General features: G+C 34.3%; 1 pseudogene; it reads left to right on the plus strand.

The window, feature by feature from the left end:
• The first annotated feature begins 2,154 nt into the window (after nucleotides 1–2,154).
• On the plus strand, nucleotides 2,155–8,628 carry LOC149570110 (heat shock 22 kDa protein, mitochondrial-like; annotated as a pseudogene).
• Nucleotides 8,629–16,031: the final 7,403 nt, after the last annotated feature.

Consider the following 16,031-nt stretch of genomic DNA (forward strand, 5'->3'; position numbering starts at 1 on the left):
TTCTTATCAAAAACTCACTTTTGATGAATATGGCCAGTTGTTAGAAAATGAACAAGCTAAGTTGAAAACAATGGGGATTCTCAAGTCTTTGAAGTCTAAGGCATTGGTGGCTAACAATGACAGCTCCAAAAATCCAATTGGTGGAAGTTCAAAGAAAGGAAAGGGTAGAAAGATGAAGAGGAAAGATAACAAACAAGGGGACACATAAAATTCACCACCTAAATCTAATCAACAATAAGGAAAGTCTTCTCTTAATACCAACAAAAAGGGAGACAATAATCAAGAAAAGAAGAAGTGTGCCTATTGTAAAAGAATTGGTCATGATGAACATGAGTGTTGTCAAAAGTAGATTGATGAATTGAAAAAAATCATGAAGAAGCACAATGTTCCATTTCCTAATTCTTATAAGGAAAATGGTCTTCATCTTTAGATTCTAAGAGAAAAGGGAAACCTTTACTCTCACACACTATTAGTCAGGGGGAATGGATTATTGACTCAGGTGCCACATATCACATGAGGGCTTCAAAGAGAGATTTTTCTTCAATGACACCTTTAGAGGTACCTCACATCTTTGTAGGGGATGATACTAAAGTAGAAGTTGAAGGAAAAGATGAAGTTGAGATGGAAAGTGGAGTGTTCAAGGATATTCTCTATATTCCTAATCTAACCTCCAACCTTCTTTTAGCCTATCAAATCACTCACTATGGAGGTGGAAACAAGCTTGAATTTCTTCTAGATTCATTTGTTGTGAAAAACATCAAAGATAATTCTATGGTTATAATAGGTGAAGCTAAACATGATTCAAGGCTTTACACTTTCTCTTCCTTTGTGTCTAAATCTAATTCACAAGCCTTATTAATTCATTCAAATACAGAAAGAAAACTGCGGCATGAGAGGTTTGGACATCTCAACTATAGACCATGAACCATGTTCTTGCTACTAAGCTATTGAAGATACCTGTAGTTGAGATGTCCAAACCTCTCATGCCATATTTTTTTTTTCTATATTTGAATGAATTAACAGGGCTTGTGAATTAGATTTAGATGCAAAGGAAGAGAAAGTGTAAAGCCTTGAATCAGGTTTAGCTTCACCTATTGCAACCATAGAATCATCTTTGATGTTTTTTACAACAAATGAATCTAGAAGAAATTCTAGCTTGTTTCCACCTCCATAGTGAGTGATTTGGTAGACTAAAAGAAGGTTGGAGGTTAGATTAGGAATATAGAGAATATCCTTGAATGCTCCACTTTCCATCTCAACTTCACCTTTTACTTCAACTTCTACTTTAGTATCATCCCCTACAAAGATGTGAGATACCTCGAACGGTGTCATTGAAAAAAAATCTCTCTTTGAAGCCCCCATGTGATGTGTGACACCTAAGTCAATAATCCATTCCCCCTGAATTCCTTAGGAAATTTATACTTAGTGCGATTACAATAGCCACTTGCCAATTTAGGGTCTAAGTGGACTTTTGATTGTGCTATTTACACCCTCCTCTTGGAGTTCAAATATGGTAAATAGCAATGTAGCTTAGATATACAACAAATTTGAAATTTGATCAAAGCAATACAATGCAAAAAAGGACTTATTTATGAAAATGATGTTTTTATCCACACAAGCCTATAATCTGATTGTAGATATGGAAATTAGACAAAATATTATGCACTTTCAAAAAAAATAGTAGCTAAATATGTGTCCAAATGAGCCCATATGGGGCATTTCAAGTTGCAAAATATAGGATTGGACAGGTATAGTAACTAAAAATTTGATTTTTCTAACAAATATATGCATCAAAACCAAAAAATAATAGTACCACTAAAAAGTTCACAAAATTCTAGCCCAAATTAAAAAAAACTTACACCTAATTTGGAGTCCAGATGAGTGATTTATGGCCCTACAAAGTCAAACTACAAAACTAAAAATCAATATGGTGAGGGATCCAATTTTTAAACACCTGCTAATGTCACCAAAACCAGGGCCTAAAATTGATGGTTTGGGTCTCATCAAGGTAAAAAGTGAAAGACCACCAAGTACCCTAAGACAGGTGTCAAATATTATGTAATGAATATTTGGCAAAAATACAAATTTATAATGAAAATTTACCAATCAACACACACTTCTAATGTAGTTATAAGGAGCATTGGGAGGTAAATCATCCTGTCCATGAGGAATCATCTTATAGGTTATGCTTGTGCAGGAGAAGTTCAAGTGCCCTATTGTTTATCCACTACCATAATGAAAGGATACAGGCCAGGGGATGATTCTTCCCTACAAGAGGATGGTCAAAGCCTATAGGGTGTGGATATTTGTTGAAGAGATTTTTTTAACATTCTAACATTCCCTTTTATCCACTAAGGGGTCTTGGCATTGGAGCTAATGATCTCTTCAGCAATCCATTTTTAGTGGCATCTTGGGGAAACGTGGATGGGAGGAAGCCATGGGACACTGTTGAGGACAAAGATGCTCATCTTCTGAGGGTGGATATGCTTGGTCTTGGAAAAGATTATGTTAGGGTTTATGCGGAGTAGAATTCATTGGTGATTAGAGGAGAAGCATAGTTTGATGTAGAGTTGGATGATAGTGGCAAGATTTTCTTCCTTGACTAATCATAATTGATGTCACTAATGTATCTTCCTCCAACGGTTGCCTTTTGAGGGAACAACCTCTAATGACGATGGCATGGATCAAGGGGAGATCAAATTAAAGAGCTCTAAGAATGCTTTTGATGGAGCAACTTCTAATGATGATGTAGCTAATGCAGGCTTTGGGCTCTACAATGGCCAAGATTCATCTCAGTGAGGAGGTGGAGCACTGCTACAAAGATCGCAAAGCTTGCCATGAACAGGTTGGCTCTTACAAAGAAAATAGTTGTGACCAAGCTAGTAAAGGTGAAGAAGATCAAATGTAATCCTCCACATGTGCAAATCAAGCTCCCAAGCCTAATTTGCAAAAAAAAAAAAGACCTTAGATTTGACTTTTTCTCAACATAGGCAAATTTATAATCAAAATTTATGGAAATAGCCACCTAGTTGCAATGGTGAGGTCAGATCTTGCTCAAAATGCTCCCAATAACTATAGATATCCAAATCTGAATCATGGCCCTCCAAAATGAAGCAAAATGAAGCTCTCTAATGGCTATGCAATGAAGCTCCCGTGGCTCTGATACCATCTAAGAATTTTCCTAAGGAAATAATTCAACACCAAGATCCATAAGCTTAGTAGATAGCATTAGAGAGACAAATAGTGATCAAATAAGAATCTCAATAATGATCAAGATGATAATGGATGATCATAATAACAATCATGAGAATATTGGATAATAGATAATTACATCATAGAGGGTTCCTGTATATAAGGGCAACTGATATGTCTAGAAGTCACAAAAGAGATAAGGATTACAACTCAACATGTGTCTACCAAAGGTGGATTATCCTCCATTGAGCATAGGAGTTTGTGCAATGATGAGAGGATAAGTTTACATAGGTGTATCTCATAAAGAGATGTTGTACACACCATGTTCTCTAATAAGTTGCTAACTCCTATGTTGTCAACAAGACAACTCATATGAATATGCATATTCCTAAGTAAACTTAAGTAAAGTGTAATAATAATTAATTATTTCCACTAACACATCTAAATCTAATGACCATCGCATCTTCACAATTGGCCCAAGAAATGATGCAAAAATATGAGCACTGTTGGATCAAAGGGAACCCAACAAGAAAAGATCTACCATGTGGCAAATATATGTTGGTCAACACAATTCCCAATGCTTGGTGGATGAGGTAGCATGTGATTTCATGATTTTGCAAAAGAAAAAAGGTAAGCCTTCCAAAATAGTGAAAATGATTAAGATGAAATTTTAACACCTACAACTAAGCATGTTAACCTGCAACTTGACAAATTAGGAAAATAAGTTCACTCAATCAAGGAACTAAAAGATAGCTTAGTAAATGAAGAAACTAAGCCAACTTGGTTCATGAAGAGACCAAGTTAACATGAAATGTTAACCTAAACCAAATTGCATGTTAACCTACAACAAAGAAAATAACCCGTTGAAGATATCTCTGATTGGTTATTGATAACGGGTTGAACTAGGGGCAAAATTAACCAACATTCTTGGTGACTCAAAAGGGATTCTTTCCTACTAAGAATAGATCAATGGCCTTAAGAAATCCATTGGGTGTGGAGTCACTACTAAGAATTTATGCATTATCCCATCTACACTGCACAAAATTTGCAACTAGCGAAAAAAAAAACAACTCTAGGGAGCTACAAAAAGCTCTATGAAAGGGAGAAAATGTGCTTGTGCACTTCTTGGAAAGCATAAAATCTCCTACTCTAACATGTATGGTATTTATAATCAAAATAATCAAAAAAAGCCATTGACTAGCTTGTTGAAATAGCTTCCTTCCTTCTTTACCTTGGAATGATTGACATGTTCAAGCATCATCCTCCCACCACTACTTGGTTGGCTGCAATAAAACATTCCACATGAACTTGGTATAAAAGATGGCCCTCTCTTTTGATCACATCTCTCATTTTCATGAATTAAATCATCCTTTATGTCCTTGAAGACCAAAATGTTCTCATCAATTTCGTGAGAGAACCACATTTATTCTACTTGATATGTTTGTTCTTGCTACTCAAAAATCTTAGCTAATGTTGACCCAAGTAGGACCTCCTCATTTTCAGTAGTAAAGGTAGGGAGTTCATTGAAAGGGGAAGATGCAATCTCATCCTCTTTATGCACCAACAAAATTTTCTACCCTTTTTTCTCTTTCACACCTTGGATCAGATTTGGAATGACAATGCCTTTCTCATGGATAACATAGATTCTTGGTTCAGCTTCATCCATGTGCCTAAATAGATCCAAGTAACCTTCCTCCTCATCAAAGAGAGTACAATTCATTTTTGGAGGACTGATCATGTAGGGCTCTATATTATTAGTGCTAAATGACTCTGATGTAATAGAGGTCTTTGTGCCATTTCTAGTTTTGAATAACATGTGAGACCAATTAGCAACAATATACCCACCATTAATTTTAGCAATGAAATATATACATAAGAAAATGGAAGAGTGTTTAGGGAGATCTATAACAAATATATCTTGCAAAAAACTATATCCAAGACATGCATGTAGGCTCACTTTTAACTCTTTGAATATCCTAATTCTACAAGAACCACCATCTAATTGAGTAATCCCTTTAGTCATAGGCTCGTACTTTATGCCTAGCTAATCAACATTTTTCTTAGGCATGATCGAGGTGCTAGCACCAGAGTCTATCATGCAATTTTGAACTATTGTATCTCCTATTATTAAAGAGATATAAAAAGGAGGTGGTTTTATTTTCTTTCTTTGATTTTCCTCCTTGTAGGGTTGTGCATATATGGTTGATTCCAATGATCAACTTTTCATTGATATAGGAGTAGCCTTAGACTCCTCCACCTTCTTGCAACTCTGTTCTTTATTATATTTTTGAACTGAAGTGGCTACCCTGTATATTTCCTATAGGTTCTTGCTATGCATGTCTGCAACATTATTGTTTTCTTGAATTCTACCACTAAAATCCTCCTTACCAAAAATAATATAAGAAGCACCCCCCTGTGTTTGAGCTTGATATCCAACATTGGAGTGATTTGTATCGTACTATTGTCCCAAAGTTGTTGGTTCCTCTATTATAGTCAAGGCTTAAGAAAATTCACCTTGATCATTGGATTGATAACCATGCATGTATCCTTATTGTTTTTGAACAATATTATTCAAATGAACAATTACCTGTGAGTAATTTGGAACTACATGAGGCACATTATTGAAAGATTTATTTTGGATCCATGGAGCTTGCTTTTGATGTGTTGGCCTATTTGACTATAAATTTTGGTCATAAGGCCGAGGGGGGCTAATAATTTGAGATTTTTGTCCTTTGAGAGCTGTCACCTCATTTCCAATGGTCTAAATTAAAAAAAAAATTGTGACCAATAGCCTGTTTAATAGTTTGTGTCTCCAAGATTTGATATTGAAACTTCCTATACATATCAGAGCTATGATCTCTAATCTTATCTATACTTTTTATCATAACCTATATCATGGCTGCAAGTTTATTTATCCCATTAGAAGAGGTGAAAGTTAATGGATCAGCAACAAGAGGTTGACTTGTATATGCAACTAGAATAGGAGCCATCATAGGATGATGAGTAGGCATATCTAGAAATAGAGGCATTGGAGGCCTTGGAGCCAATTTTTGACTTTGAATCAAGTTATTTTTTGCTCTTATAGAAAAGTCATATCTAGTAGGTAGAGTATATCCTCCCATTATCTATAATGTAGATGCAATTTCACTATCAAAAGCTTTGATATAATGCAAGAAAGTATTACCAGGAAGAGGCTTTACTACAATAGGAATTATGTCCCATTTTTTTGAAATCTATAGTTAAAATCAGGCATGCACTCACAGGGTGCTCTTTTAGATGCTCCAAAAGTGAGAATTTGTCACTCTTTTCTTCAAAGTGTTTGCACAACCTTTCACCCAACTCATCCCAGCAATAGATGGAGTGTAATCACCTATACCATTATAAAGATTCTCCTTTTAATGATGAAGCTAAAAGTCTAATAGTAACATCATCCTCAGTGATACCATGAATATTATAAACATTTGAAATTTCTTAAATGTGCTCTATAGGAGAAATGGAGGTTTCACTAGTGAAGTCTAGTACACTTTTAAATGTAGCTGTTGGTATATCATGTCTTTGAGCTAATATGAGTGGGCTATCACCATTAAATGTTGAAAAAACATGATTTCTAGGGAGGGCCATGTGAACTTATGGTCTATTCAAATGAATGGATGGAATCCTAGGCTATGATATAGTAGCTAGAGAAGTAGAAAGAGATCCAGAAGGTGTATGTGTTACTTCTAAACTCCTAACTAGTGATAGAGAGAGTCTACTTCTTTTTCTTCTAGGATTTGAAAATAAAAGATTGGTGAACTAAAAGTTACCTCTAGAAGATGTCTTTGTGTGAACCTTGGACATGAAGTCCAACAATTCTAGTTTGAAAACAAATATGTAGAAATGGAGTTGCCAAGTGCTTAAATGTGAGCCTCTTGAAGGCTAGAATGCTAAGACAAACACCATCATCTCAACACAAAAGTTGAAGTCCTTATTTTGAGACTAGTATACTTCTAGTAAGCTTAAATGCAATCCCACTGGATGTGCCCAAAACTATTGAAACATGAGTTTGCACCCCTGCCCAACATGTTATCCCTGAGTTACCCTGTATAAAATATAAATAATCTCAAAAGTGTGGGATGTTGAAATTAGAGATTGAATCTTTGGAGAAGGATGACTTCCTCATAATTTGGGTGCACCTAACTATAAATAGGAAGGAAAAGGGAAGGAGGAAAATAAAATTAAAATATTGAAAGTAAAAGCAATGATGCACCAAATATATTGTTTGATTCTTCCTTTCTTGTAGATGCACATAATAGCAATAAGAAGCCTTCTAAAGGATAAAATGCTAAGACAAACACTATCATCTTAACACAGAAGTTGAAGTCCTTATTTTGAGACCAGTAGACTTCTAGTAAGCTTAAATGTAATCCCACTAGATGTCCCAAAAACTATTGGCACATGAGTTTGCACCCCTGCTCGATGTGTTATCACCGAGCAACCTTATATAATATGGAAATAATCTCAAAAGTGTGGGACTTTCAAATTAGAGATTGAATCTTTGGAGAAGGATGACTTCCTCACAATTTGGGTGCACCTAACTAGAACTGGGAAGGAATAGGGAAGGAGGAAAATAAAATTAAAATGTTGAAAGTAAAAGTAGTGATGCACAAAATTGATTGTTTGATTCTTCCCTACCTGTAGATGCACATAACAACAATAAGCACTCAAACTTATATAAATCTCACTCTAATCTATCCTTTAAGGAATCATATGTAGGTCAAAGCCAATGAGGTATTGCAGGGAAACAAGATTCATAAACCAAATTGACACAACACATGAACTTAAATAACATAAAAGAAACATTTAGAAATAGGCAAGGAATATGCACAGATAGCTAAATAGGAGAAAAGATAAAAACAAAGATTTTATTAATGCATGGGAAGACAAAATTATAGTTACAAAACAAAGACTTCTACAAAATAACCCAAAAGAAGAACCCCAAAAACTAACTACAAACTTTCCTTTATGGGGTGCAGGCATAACCTAGATATAACCTTGAGTTCACAATCCAACAATAATAGAGTTGAGGTTATAGATTATACAATAAATAAAGAATTAGAAAGAATCTGATTTCCATTACCACTTGATCCATAGAAGTGATAGGAAGGGCCAAAGAAAGCATTTAGTAGCTAAAAGAACCATCATTCCTTGCAAAAATCCTTGAATAGGCATGGAGGGACACCAACATCAACATTACAAATCTCAAGGAGAAATTTTACATTAAATGAGTAGTCCTTGCAATGTGGCAAGGCTGCAACAAAAAAATTGCATCACTATCAAAAAAGGTGGGATGGGATAACATGCAATGTTCACCCACCATGAAAATGTAGAGTTAACTGTGCAAAAAAAATAGATTTGCCCCCAAAAATGGTGAACATTGATGTAGATCTCTTCATTTGAATTAGACGGCTCAAATGTTGCAAGAAAATCTCCAACACATGATTAAAATATGGCCATTGATCAAGATCAACTTATATAAAATGGATGACTGTGATGAAGCAAAGAATCTCCCAAAGATGCATCTAAATCCAGTGACCATCACATCTTTGCAAAAGGCCCAAGTAATGATGTGAAAATACGAGCACCATTAGACCAAAGGCAACCCAACAAGAAAATAACTAATAGGTGGTAAAAATATGTTGGTTGGCACATTTCCCAATGCTTAGTGGAGGAGGCAACATGCAATTTCACAATATTGTGGAAGCAAAAAGGTAAGCCTTCCAAAATAGCAAAATTGTTAAGATGAAATGTTAACCCCTACAGATAAGTGTGTTAACCAACAACTTGGCAAATGAGGAAAATGAGTTCACTCGGTCAAGGAAGAAACTTAGATAACTTAGTCAATGAAGAAATAGAGGCAACTTAGCTCATGAAGAGATCAAGTTAACATGAAACATTAACTCCAACCAAACCACATGTTAACCCATAGAATAGAAAACAACCCATTGAAGATATCTATGATCGATTATTGATGATGGCCTGAATGGGGACCAAAATTAGCCAATAGTTAATACAAAGGAGTAAGTTGCTAACATATTTACCAAACCATTACCTAAGGATTCATTTTTGTATCTAAGAGGAAAGATAGGCATCATTCCCCTATCTGATGCTCACTAGAGTGTAGATTAGTGATGCATCAACCAAACTACTTTGGAGATCTTTCAAGTTGATGCAAAGAAGTTAGAGCTCATTGCATATAAATCAATACATTAGGTGCATTGTAAAATCACTATGTCAAGTCTTTGGAAGTTGATGTCAAAGAGGGAGAGAATCATGTCATTGAGAGATATTGGTGTAATCAGAGAAGAATCAGAGGCAGTAATCTATAAGAGGGAGAATTTGATCTCATGGAGTCTGAAGATAATATGGGAGAGGGAGAATCTCATAGGGAGTTCTCATAGATGGATAGAGAATCAGAATGAAACAAAGGATATTATAAAATCTTATAAATCATTTGACTTCTCTAAGTTCTATTTGCTTAATGACCTATTGTATTGTCATCAATGCCAAAGAGGGAGATTATTAATAAAAATCATTTGATTGTATATTGTCATTGATGTTACAATAATGTTATACTCTAATTAAGAACTACTAGTTGGAACCACATTGAGAAGACTCTAGTATTCACTAAGGAATTGAGAAGACTCCAATCTTTACTGAGAAAAAGTTTAGAAGAATCCAAGTTCAAGGATTCCTATGTAAATTGGGTCAGGTTGGTTACCAATAGAGTTTAGTGGAAACCAAGTTAGATTGGTTACCAAGGAACTTGGTAGTAACTAAGTGACCCATTTTTCTAGTTTAAGTTGACCTTTAGTAGATTATTTTTGTTCATTAGTTGGTTTATACAATCAAACTCGATGGATATTATGTGTTTATTTAAAAGGGTATTCAAGCCAACTTGACATTGGATTTCATATATATGAAATTTCAATGGAATGAATAGTGTGTAAGAAGAGAAGAAGATAAGATACAAAAAGAGAAGGATATCTAATTAAGATAAGAGTATCCAAGGAGCTTCAAAGAATATTATAATCAAGGAAGATCCAGAGCATAATCCAAAACACGGATCTAAATCTGTAATCCAATTGCTTCATAAATCAAGTCAATCATTGTTACTCTCTGACAATTGTAGTAGTGAAGAAATCTCTTAACAGATTTGACTTAATAGTAATTTTGTAAATCCTCTAACTAGATGGAATTTTTAGATTGAAGTGTCTTAAGACCTCTAACAAGGCCACCCCTAACAGGGCAGTTTAAATCCTTTAATAGGGTCATACCTAACATTGTATTTTTTAACTTTTAACAAGGTTGGCTCCTAATAGAGCTCACTTCAGAAGAGTGAAATTTTTTTTTTTGATGGGTAAGAGGCTGAAACCAAGATTCATTATTATTATGTGTGATTAATTATTATTATTTATTAAGCTTGTGTAGAGTCAAACCCAAGACCTCTCAAATAAGAGGCTCACAATTTAATGTTGTGTTGTAGGCTCTTGCCTAGAAGAATGAAAATTTGTAACTAGTTGCATTGTTGGTTTTTTGAAATTGGGTTTCCACATTAAATCTTGGTGTCTCATGTGTTCATATTATTTTCTTATTGTTTTATCTTTTTGCAACTAAGTTACTAAAGTTTAATACACATCAATACATCAGATTGCTTTGTTAATTGAGTTACAATGTTTATCTAGTTCAAACTAAGTTGTGAGTTTAAAGGAAGTTTGTATTGATTCCTAAGGGATTTGGAATTGTTTTAGTGGTAAATAATTCACCCCTCCCCTCTTAGTTACTCTTATATTTCCAACAGTCCTATGGTACAAGAGAAGTGACAAATTTGAACTAAAAATTTACATAGACACTTATTAGGAAGGAAAATATTGATGATAGAAAGAGAACAAGGTGGAGGAGATTTATTCTTTGGTAAAAGAATGATTTCATGGACAAGAAAGAAGCATACATGTATTTCACTATCTACAACAAAGGTTGAATATGTTATTATAGCAGTGAATTGTTCAAACATTGTATGGATCAAGTAATTATTGAAAGGTGTGAAGGAAGATATCATTGAACATGTTGTGATTTATTGAGATAACACAAGTGCTATAAATATATTAAAGAATCATGTGATGCATACAAATACTAAGCATATTGAGATCAAGTATCATTACTTAACAGAGTTGGTACAAGAAAAAGCTATGAGATTGAAATATGTGAACACAAAGGAAGAGTTGGCTGACATATTCACTAAGGCACTACCTAAGGATTCTTTTGAGTATCTAAGAGGTAAGTTAGGGATCATCTTGTTGGATACAATTGTCCAATTGTGTTTTGTCTTTGATGTTATAAAAATGTCATAGCAGTTATCAGTTAGTGTCTACCAAGCTCAGTTGATCATGAAAGAAAATTTTAGAGTCTACTGAGCATTCTTGAAAATCACTCTATGGAAATAGTTTCTACCAAGCTAACTCAGGCATCAAAGAATTTTGTGGCAGAAGTTAGTGTTAACTGAGCTCACATGGTTAATGAAGGCAAGTCATTGTTTATCAAGTTCACTCAGTCTCCAAAGGATTTTGCAAAGTTTGTAGTGTTAATCAAGCCTCTATTAGTTAACATAGGAAATCATTTCTGGAATACTGTCTACTAAGCAAGGTCGGCCAATGAAGGATTTTCTTGTTTTGGAAAATAAAGTTTAATTAATTCATGTAATGATTGTAGCTAACTGAGGTAATGATCATTGGTAATTGTAACTTGTAAATGAGATGACTTGATAATCTAAAAGGTATATATGAAAGATCAAGTTGTGAATTCTAAAGTATGAATGAAATGAGCAAGCATGTAAGTGTATTGATTGAACAAGAAAGTGTGAGAAATTTTTTACGATGGTCAAGTATCCTTAAGGAGCACCAAAGTTTTATTCAATCAGAGAGGATCTAGTGAAGTAGAACTGAGATCTATATCAGCAATTTAGTTGCATCTCATTCAGGTCAATTCATTGTTACTTTCTCACCATTGTAGTAGTGAATTCTAAATCTCTTAATAGAGTTGGTCTAATAGCCATTTTGTAAATCTTTTAACAAGGTGACAATTCTATTGAATTATTCTAAAGTCCTCTAGCAAGGCCACTCCTCATAGGGTGATTAAATCCTCTAACAAGGTCACACCTAATAGTGTGTTGTGTAACCTTTAACAGGATTGACTCCTAACAAGGCTCACTTTAGAAGATTGAAAATTAGTAGCTAGTTACTTGGTGGTTTTTCCCATATTGGGTTTCCACATTAAATCATGTGTCTCATGTGTTTATTTTATTTCTTTATGCATGCATGTTAATCACTATGAATATTTAAATTCTATTAAAGATAACATACACTACATCTACCAAGTTGCAACATTTATTTGTATAGTTGTTGAGTGATAGTAGTAACTAGTTTTATAAGACATCTAAGGGATCTATGGATTTATTTTGTGGTAACTGATTCACCCCCCTCTTTTAGTTACTCCATCTATATTTCCAACAATTGGTATTAGAGCATTTTGTGCTTGTAGGAAGGGTTTCAAGGATCTAAGCTAAAGATCAAGATGTCTTACAAGAGGGAAATTCCAAGGCTTAATAGGGATAACTTTTCAGCATAGTAGGGACTGATGAGACTTCATCTAGCTTCCATTAGAGATATAAGATTGAAATATCTTGATGAAGAATATACAAATCCTTCTGGTACATTATCTATTAATGACATTGCTAAGAAGAAGACTCATAACACCATGATGATAGACATTGCATCAACCCTAAGCTATGAAGAATTTGATGATATCAAGGATTGCAAAACTACCTTTGCTATATGAAACAAGCTAAAAGATATCTATGGAGGTGATGACAATGTGAGGAGAGCCAAAGCAGAAAGTCTAAGAGGACAATTTTATTAGATGAGGATGAGAGGAGATGAAAAAATTGCCAAATATGTTGAAAGAGTCAAAGAAAGTGTAAGTGCAAACAAGGCTTCTAGAGGAGATATCAAAGAGGAAACAGTTGTAAGTAAAGTTCTTAGAACATTTCTTCCCATTTATGCAATTATAGTCTCTGCAATTCAAGAAAGAATATGTGAAGCAAATCATAAGATAAATTTAGAGGCCATAGTAGGAAGATTGACTACATTTGAGCTAGATAACTATGACAACTATGTTCTGGCCTCCAAGAACATTGAATCAACATTTGAAACCAAGCTTTCACTCAAAGAAAAGGGCTAGAAGATAAAGGATTCTTAGTCAAAAATTGAAGAAGAATCATAAGAAATTTTTGATAGTGATCTTGAGGTGGCTGAAGCTCTACTTGCAAGGGAATATTCTAGAAGCAAAGGAAAATACAAAGGTAAAGCTCCTCTAATATGTTTTTCATGTGAAGAAATTGGTCATATTACTGCTAGGTACCCAAACAAGGAAAACAAGGATGAGAAGAAAGGTCACAAGTGTAATGGAAAGAAAGACTTCAAATCATTCAAGGAAGAAGGTAAGAAAACATGTTTCATAGCTAAGGATTCTAAGGATTCTGATAATAGTGAAGATGAAATTTTTTACATTGCTGTGAAAGATGAAACTGATAATAATGAGGAAGATAAGATGGCACTTATCTCTCATGTGAGCAAAAATGATACATGGATTATAGATAGTGGTTATTCTCATCATATTATTGGTGACAAAACTAAGTTTGAACATTTTGAAGACTATGATGGTGGTAGTGGTAGTGTGAGGTTTGGTAATAATGAACCTTGTTTCATAAAAGGAAGAGGAAGAATCTCACTAACTAAAGATCTTGTATGTGATAATGCCTATTGGGTTCAAGGACTAAAACATAAGCTATTGAGTGTGGCATAGCTAATAAATATTGGATTCAAGGTGGAATTTATGCATGGAAGGCAAGACTGCTAGATGACAAAGGAAAGTTGATTGGATCAGGTATGCAAACAAAAGGTAACTTGTTCTATCTTAAACTTGGTGAATGTTCATGTTTTATTTCTCAAGTTGAAGAAAGTTGATTATGGCATAGAAGGTTATGTCATATGAATTTTGATAACATGGTAAAGATAAGAAAATTCAAGAAAGTGAGTGGCATTCCTAGTATAAAGAAACCTGATGTTGGTCTATGCATGAATTGTTAGATTGGTAAGATGGGAAAGACTAGCTTTAAAAGTAAAAACTATTAGTCTAGAGAAATTTTGGAAATTGTACATACTAATTTGTGTGGACCTATTGGAATTGAGAGCTATACTGGAGAAAATTTCTTCATTCTTTTTGTTGATGACTACTCTAGAATGATGACCATCATGTATCTAAGAGAGAAATCAGAAACATTTGAGAAGTTCAAATGGTATTTGGCTAGAGTAGAGAAGGAAACAAGGAAAATATTGAAATTTTTGAGATCAGATAGAGGTGGTGAATTCATCTCCCATGAATTCAACAATTGTTCCATTGAAAGAGGAATCAAAAGATAGGTAACAGCTCCTAGAACTGTCAAGCAGAATGGAATAGCTAAAAGAAGGCATAGATCTATCATGCACTATGCAAGGACTCTAATGATTGAAAAGAACATTGCTACCAAATACTGGAAGGAAGCTATCAACACTACAGTTCATACCTTGAACTAAGTACAGCTGAAGAAGGACTCATTCAAAACCCCCTATGAGTTATGGTATGGCTATAAACCCAACATAAGTTACCTAAAATTATTTGGAAGCAAATTTTATATCTTGAAAGAATCTAGAAAAGGAAAATTTGATGTGAAGGGTGATGAACGTATATTTTTGCAAGAATAAGACATATAGATGTTTGAATTTGTCTACTCAGAAAATCATAGAAAATGCACATGTGAAAGTTGATGAGTTTGTAGAAAGGACTAAAGAAGAAAGCAACAAGGAACCAACTGACTATAGGAGATTTGTTTTCATTGAACCTGATACAGTGCTAGATACATTTGTCAATCAAGTGACTTCTACTCTTGAGTCTTCCTCAATCACTGAGTTGCAAGAAGTTCCAACTAAGTCACAAGGACTGGAGTCATAGTCTAAAGCTAGCAAGCCAATGCCTACTAAGTCTGAAGGACCTGAGTAGTAATCAAATCAACTAGAGCCATAAATAGAAATTCAAAATGAAGACAATGGAACTCAATCAAGAAGTAAGGAACCTATATTGGCTAAGTATTTTAGGAGACATCATGCCCCAAATCAGATTATTGGAGACAAATTAGAAGGTACTATGACAAGAAGTAAGCTAAAAGGTACTTGTTCGCTTATTGATTTTGAACCTAGAAATGGCAAAGATGCATTGGAAAATGAAAGTTTAATTGAGGCTATGAATGAAGAGATAGAGAAAATAGAGAAGAAAAAAACATGGACTCTTGTACAGGCCTAAAGATAAAAATGTGATTGGAACAAAGTGGGTATTCAAAAATAAGTTGAATGAAGATGGAAAGGTGTCAAGGAACAAAGATAGATTGGTACGTAAAGGCTACTCTTAAGAAGAAGGAATTGATTATGGAGAGGCTTTTTCTCCTATTTCAAGACTAGAAGGTGTTAGGACCTTACTTGCATATGCTACACACAAAGGATTTAAGGTATATCAGATGGATGTCAAATCTACATTTCTCAATGGTATTCTTGATGAAGAAGTCTACATTGAGCAACCTGAAGGTTTTGTTGATCTAGATATGAAGGAAATGGTCTACAAATTACACAAAGCATTGTATGGTCTAAAACAAGCCCTTATAGCATGGTATAAAAGATTGCATAACTCACTTATTTATATTGGTTTTTAGAGAACTA

This window comes from Cupressus sempervirens, chromosome 3, assembly GCF_028749045.1.
Source record: "Cupressus sempervirens isolate cs-2001-9-10 chromosome 3, ASM2874904v1, whole genome shotgun sequence".
Taxonomy (NCBI): Eukaryota; Viridiplantae; Streptophyta; class Pinopsida; order Cupressales; family Cupressaceae; genus Cupressus; species Cupressus sempervirens.